Below are 6,689 nucleotides of genomic sequence, written 5' to 3'. Positions count from 1 at the left end.
GTCTGCCCAACTGTTTTTACAATTTTCATGTTGTCGGTTGTGGTAATAACTTTGCTTTCCTCTTTCTCAGGAGGATCTGTTTGAGTATGCATTTCTATTAGCAAAGGTTTAGGCTTTTCAGCTTTTGTCGGTGGCATTGTCTCCGTCTGAACCTGTACAGCAACCTGTTGGTGTTCCTGTTTCTGTTCCGGTTTCTCAGAGGATTTCTCTGAGCTCTCAACTGTTGGTTTTTCAAATGTAGTCTCTGTATGCACTTCCGGTATCTTTGTATTTACCTCTGATTGTTTTTCAGTTTCATTTACCAGTGCTTCAGATGGTTTCTCAGTGGTCTCCTCTGTCAGTTTCTTTGTATCTGTGCTTATATTTACAGTCTTACTAACTCCAACCTCAACATCTGTAGCTGGTGGCTCAATAGTCGCATCTTTCTTCTTGTCCTCAGTGGTCTCTTTGTCTACCACAATGTTTACCTCTTGTGTGTCTATATTCATGGTATACAAAATTTCAGACTCATGATTTGCATCCTCTTGAGGAGTCTCCATACTCTCTATAGCCGATTGTGTGTCAATTGTTTCTATCGGTGGAGTATCAGAAAGAGGTGGGGGTAAGTTATCAGTTATTTTTAGGTTCAGAGGTCCACCTTCCTTACCTTTCCCCTTATCCCAGTCCTTTTGATATACTTTGATAGTCTTAGGTCTTTTGAGTTTTTCTTGTTTCTCCTTTTCAACAAAGAATATGTCCCATTGGTTCGTAGTCTCTTCTGAAATTTCATTCATTCTTCCTGCCATCAGTGCTACATGTCGGTGACCGATTGAAAATACTATCCGGTTGGCTTCACTAATTAACTGATCTATTTCTTCAGTGGAGTTCACTGGGTGAACTGCAAGTAATTTCTCAATTTTCATTTTCTTATCCAGATCAACAATAGCTACCCTTCTAGCTTCAAGTCTTTTGTAGAGATCAGTGGGTATTTCATCAACAATTTCCATCAAAAATTTCTTGTAAATATCCAAGTGTAAAATTACACTATTTTCTATGCTTTCTTTGTCATCAGTGGAAAGTGTGTTATACAGTTTGCTAATGTTTTTCAACTTTCCATCCTCTGTTATTTCACTTAAGAGTTTGTCCAGTGGAGAAATGTCTTGTTTTACCTTCTTCTTCTTCGGAGTCAACTTCTTAACTGGAGGCCTTACTACCTGTTGCTTTTGTCTTGTTCTCCTAGGTGTGGGTGAGGGTACCGGTGAGGGTTTTCTTTTCCTTTCTACCCTTTTGAATACCGTCGGTATATCACTTTCAGAAGAAGTTGCAATCGGTGAAAGATGAGCTTTCAGTTGAAGTCCTTCCAGCTCACTTTCCTTAATACCAATTTGCTTTAATACATCTTCTATAATTGCTTTAGCTTGTCTAGTTCCCTTCCTCACTGTTTGTTCAACTTTCTTAACTCTTTTCTGTGACTGAATACCACTTTCAGTTGTTTCTGCATTTCCAAAGACTTTCTCAAAGGGTTCCTTTGGTGCTTCAAGGAGGGATTTTGCATAAGTTTCAATGATGTTATCATCTGTTTCATATCCCATTTCAGTTACCCAGATTGTCCTAGGGACAACTGCCTCCATTCAGATTTCATCTTTCTTAATTACAAAACATATTTCCTTTTGATATTTATCCACAATTGCTTGAGACAGCCTAATTCTTGTCTTCATTCGAGCCTTTAGTGCTTGAAAATGTTCATTTATGTTTTTCTCTCTGTTTTCTCCCATGTTGTTTAATGTATCCAATAGTTGCTTTCCTACCAGTATATCAAAACCAAAATCTCTCCTACCAATACCGGGTACTTGCTTAGTAATGTATAGCATTAAACATACAAGCAAATTTCCAAATCTAAAAGTTCCTTTCTTATCTCCTTTGATCTTTTTCAGATTGTCTATCAATTCATCTTTAAGCCATTCACACACATCTATTCTGGCATTATCATTAACCATGTCATATGCACTTTTAATACATAGGCTAGATATTGAGTTTAACTTGTTTGCATGTGTAGCCTTGTAGCCTAAAATCATACTGACAAATTCGACATTTATGTCCTTCACATCATTGACTCTAAGTGATCTCTTGTCAAATGTTGCGCCAGTTAGGTCCATTACTGTGTCATTGGAGACTTTTTTAGTTCTGTCAGGCCTGCTACCGGTGGAAGGTAACCCTGTTACTGCCTTAACTGCTTCTTTGGTGATCTTATGAACTGAATCCAACCAAAAGAATTCGCCATAAACTCTGCTTAGCACAATCCTTATAACATCCTTGGGAAAATCCGGGACACTGAGGATTTCAGTAAAACCTAGGGTTTCCACTATCTTATGTTCCGGTTTGATATTTCCAGATTCATCACATAAACAGTCCTATACATATTCTTGATTTCTTCATCTCCTAATTCCTATATTTGACAATGTATGTATATCCTAGGATCCTCTACATAAACTACTCCTTTAGGAATTTGAGAAAATGCACCTAGGGTATCATCTTTCTTCGCTATTTCGGGAACAAGTTTGAATATGGGTCTAGGGCGCTTGATAACCTCAATCACAGTAGGGTTTGCAATAAATTTAGGTGTGGATGAGGAAGCCATAGTTATAAATACCTCAATCTGCCTTAAGGATGAGTGCTTGGATGAACTGCTTCACCTTTTCGCTAAGGATGCCTTCGCTCGGGAATTTTCGCGCTCTTGAAGATTTGAATGCTCGGTGAATGAAAAAAGGTGCCAAAACACTCACTTTATAATGTTATTTTCTCCAACTACCACATTTAATGCTTGTCGGTTAAGTCACAACTTAACTCATCTGCCGGTAAGGAAGTAATTCCACTTCTCACCATCAATCGAGGGTATGTTAACATGTTTTTCAATTTGTTGCTAAACCCCCAAAGGATTTTCCTTCAGATGAAGAGTCTCCTGCCGATGGAGTGATACTATGTTCTACCGGTGGAGGAGTATTCCCATCAACATTCTGATCTAACTTTCTGATCCATTGTTTTGAGAATTCTTGCTTTACCTCTTCAACCTTTTCTTTACCTTTCAAGTTGGGTCCTTTGTTATTTGTCGGTGATGTCTTGCTTCTGCAAAATTTTGCAATATGTCCAATTTTGTTACAAGCATAACAAGTCACATTGTTTTTTTCTGAATAGCTTTCCCATATCCTATGCCGGTTTGTGTTCTGCATTGATTAGATAGATGTCCAAATCTTCCACAAACGTAACATCTTACATTCATTCTGCAATTTTTTGAATTGTGACCAACTTTGTTGCATTTAGAACATTGACCAGTGGGTACATTAGTGTTCTGATAATTTCTAGATCTACACCGATTTTCTCTATGACCATACTTGTTACAGTTAAAGCATTTCCCATTAAATTTGTAAGCATTAGGTTGTCTCACCGGTTTGCTATGATCATGATTGTTTGCAGTACCGAAGCTTTCACCAACTTAAAATCCAAGGCCATTTGCATCACCATTTGGTTTCTGATTCTTCAGCATGTCATCAAGTTCTTCTGAACTTTTCTTGAATTTTTCCTTGTGTTGATTTGCAGCAACCAATTCACTCTCCAAGATTCCTTTATGTCTCATGAGTTCAGTTCTATCATTTTGTGTATGCATCAAATTTGTCTTCAACGTATCATTTTCATGACTAAGTCTTGTGTTTTCATTTCCAGCATCATTCAGTCTTCTAACCAAGTCCTCTTCATTCTTCTTCTGATTTTTAGTTTCTTTGCAAAATCTCATAGTCATATCTTGCATCTCATTCGTCATTGTATTGTTTTCTTGTCTCAGTTTGTTTACCAGATCATTAAGAGTTTCTTTTTCATCTTCATCATTCTGCATCTTTTCACAAAGTTCTCTTCTCTTATTCCTTGCTATAGTGAAATTTTCTTGAAGTCCGCGAATAATATCCTGTGCAGCCTACAGATCATCCTCAAGTTTGATATTCTTCACTTTTTCTGCATCATAGTCTGAAAGAGCTGTTTCCAATTGCTTTCTCAAGTTTTCCATCTCTACCGATGTCAAGATCTTCCTCAAGTTGTTAGGCTTTTGAAAATAGAGGACCAGGCTCTGATATCAATTGTTAGGATTCCCAAAGATACTGAGAGGGGGGGTGAATCAGTATCTGACCGGTATAATAATTTTCTTAACTTATAGCATGAAAAGCATATCAAAACTGTGTACCGGTAAACCAAAAATAATGCAGTAAATAAGAGCAATAACCACAACATAAGAGACACACCATAACACAGTATTTTTAACGAGGAAACCCGGTGTAGGAAAAACCTCGGTGGGATTTGTGACTCACAATATTCGCTTACTGGCCAATAAGAGAATATTACTGCTTACAATAGGGGCCTGCACATGCAGAAAGGCCAAGTGCCTAGAGCTCACTGCTCAATTACAAAAAGAAGTCACACTGACTTACAAAATGGATTATACAAATCCAATGTCTTGTACTGCTTCACATCAGCATCTACCATGCTAGATTCAGTACCGGTTTAAGCTCTGCAATATACATAAACCCTTATACAATATCTGCCTTACAATTCGCATATTAGGTCTGCATTAATCATTCCATCTTATATCTAAATTATCTACAATGATCTCATACTTATATGAGTCATATTACAATCTGCCAAGTCGGCTTACAAAAGATTTTACAATTAAATACAAAATACATTTAAACAAAATTCTTGTCGGCCAGGGTGTTGGTAATCTTCCTTTAGGTGTCGGTGATCTGTATGTCGGTGTTGAGTATGTCGGTGTCGGTGTCTGCCGGTATCATAGGATTGCAAGGTTGCCATCAATGACAATACCTTCAATCACCTACAATTTCTCATTGGAGTGTGCATTTGCCAACATTATCAACAAGACTCGGGTGATCTTCTAGGTAGTCAAGGTATCTTGCATAAATAAGATCTCTCATCAATAAACTCAGGCGTGCAATGAGTAGTGACAAACACACTGTGTAGCCGTCATGAAAAGCTCCCGTGTATTAATGCCAACGCCTGAACCAACACTTCTCCCTTTGCATCTTGAACCTAAATCAACTCTACATCTGTGTATGTTGACATCAATGACAACTCAATGCCAACAATTTTGAGGGGAGGATGCATAGTTTCTCTTATCTTATCAATTTTTGGAGGAAGCATTTGCTCACATGGAGTTCACATTTTTTGGGGGGTAACATGACCTTCTATTCATTCTCTCTTATGAGGGGAATATTCTTGTACATTGTGATAGTAGTAGTCCTTGGGGGCTCATCATGGGTCATTCCTTCTATCACTTCTCTTCTTTAGAATTGTACATTTCATTTCATGCATCATTTCTCTTTTGGAGGAGTTTTATATTTACTAGGTTTTCTACTTATCTCCATTTTATGAAAAAATTGTATGTGAGTACCAAACATGACTTAGTAGGTAGGACTCGTCATCCTGCATATTACTTCCTAAGTTGCACTTAAGGGGTTGTTAGTGTAAATAGAGTCATCATGCACCTCGTTAGCTAATCACCTCTCTAAGATTGACTTATTCAAACCTAGCTTAAAGATACTTAGGCTATTTATCTCAATGCAAATGTGTTTTTGGAAACAAGCCTAATAAAACATATTAGGCTCCACATAAATAACCTTTCCCAAAGAGAAAGCAATGGGATGCAAAATATTCTAGCATAAATAGGGTAGGCCAAGAAACTCAAGCCATACTAGCATGAAAATTTATTTTCATTCAAGATTGTGAAGTCTCAAGTCTAGGGTTGAAAGACCAACAACGATAAGAAAGCATATGAAGGGTCATGCTTAAGGATAGCCTTAACATGGCTAGCATTAAAAAAAATGAAAAAAGAAAGAACCCCTTAGTGAGGTTTTGAACAACATCAAGCTTGACCCCATGCAAAGCACAATGTTTATTGACCCATTCTCAAAGCATGCTTTCAAGGGGATTTCTCCCCACAAAACATCTTATAAGAGTGGAATTTTCTAACCATCTACAAGTACTATCAAATTCAGGGATGGGAAAAACCACATTTGCTAGAGAATCAAAATGTGTACCTCGTGAAATACCTTAAAGACAAATTTTGGGGGAATCTTGCTTGAAGGAGCCATTTAGCAAAGACACAAAGCTACCAAAAGCAACATGAATTGTTGGGTTGAATTCATTTGAGGCCCTATGAGAGACAAACTAAAAAGAGCCACAATGTGTACAAGAGAAAAAAGAGTTTCATGTGCCAAGGGCATTGAGTGATATAAGGGAAGCCAAGAATCCAGAAAAAACACAAGCCATGGCAAAGTGTAACACAACCAAAACCCCTTTTAAAGTAGGTTTTTCATATATGTAGACCTATTCTTCACAAAGCTTTTTTAATTAATCATGATATGGAAGTTAATTTGATTGTGGATCTGAACTCTAATTGAAAATCTTATGTACCTACAAATAGAAATTCACCTTGGTGTTTGAACCTACAATAACAAACCACCAAAGTTGACTTGACACCTTTGAGAGCTTGCTAAATGAGGATCTTCTTCTTATGAAAAGCCCCAAAGTCTAATCTAATGGTTTTTAGTCAAAGCAAGGAAAATAACATGTAATGATCATATCAAGCATTGTCCTAAATGAGGGTAAATTGGAACTTAGTAATTAGAAATTGAAACAAAAAATGTAAAAAG

The sequence above is a fragment of the Cryptomeria japonica genome, chromosome 3, assembly GCF_030272615.1.
Source record: "Cryptomeria japonica chromosome 3, Sugi_1.0, whole genome shotgun sequence".
Lineage (NCBI taxonomy): Eukaryota > Viridiplantae > Streptophyta > Pinopsida > Cupressales > Cupressaceae > Cryptomeria > Cryptomeria japonica.
The sequence above is the reverse complement of the archived record's forward strand: the minus strand, read 5'-3'. Positions refer to the sequence as shown.